The sequence below is a fragment of the Narcine bancroftii genome, chromosome 5 (assembly GCF_036971445.1).
Source record: "Narcine bancroftii isolate sNarBan1 chromosome 5, sNarBan1.hap1, whole genome shotgun sequence".
Classification (NCBI taxonomy): Eukaryota; Metazoa; Chordata; class Chondrichthyes; order Torpediniformes; family Narcinidae; genus Narcine; species Narcine bancroftii.
The window spans coordinates 36144188-36144972 of record NC_091473.1 but is presented as its reverse complement, the minus strand read 5'-3'; positions in this window follow the sequence as shown (position 1 = coordinate 36144972).

The following is a 785-nucleotide window of genomic DNA, read 5'->3' as shown; positions in this document are numbered from 1 at the left end:
AACTAGCGGTGTATAACTATGATACAAAACAAACCAGGAACACCCAACAGCCACGCAGATGCCTCATCACGCATGCTGCTACCGGAGTCAGAACAACAAGAAGAAATTATTAAATGGATATCTGATGCACTAGCCATCAACCAAGAACAACTTCAACAACTGCCCATTACAGCCCAGATGATCGCAAAGGAAACCTGAAAAGAGGCAACATTATGCAAGATCCTATACCTCACCCTTAATGGGTGGCCTGAATCTGAAGTAATTCCAGAAGATCCAAAACCTTACCATACAAGCCGCTATGAACTCAGTCGAAGAAGGATGTTTACTATGGGGTTCCCTTATAATTATTCCAGCCAAGTGACAAAATACCATGTTATCATAACTGCACCACAACCATCCAGGAATGGTACGAATTAAGGCACCGGCCTGGATGCATGTCTGGTGGCACTCCATAGACAGACATTGAAACAACAGGAAGAGAATGCAAAGTATGTCAGTTAATGCAGCCAAAAATGCTGCAAGCTGAAGCTAACACATGGACATGGCCATCCAAACCCTGGCATCGGATTCATGTAGACTTCACTGGACCATTCATGGGTGAAACTTTCCTAATAGCTGTGGATGCACACTCCAAATGGCCAGTGGTTTCACAGCTGAAAAATACCAAAGCAGATCCTACGATTGAGTGTCTATGAGCTATCTTTGCCACTAATGGATTGCCTCATGAATTATTTACTGACAATGGGCCTCAACCTACATCGGAAAATTTAAAAAAATTTGTGCAT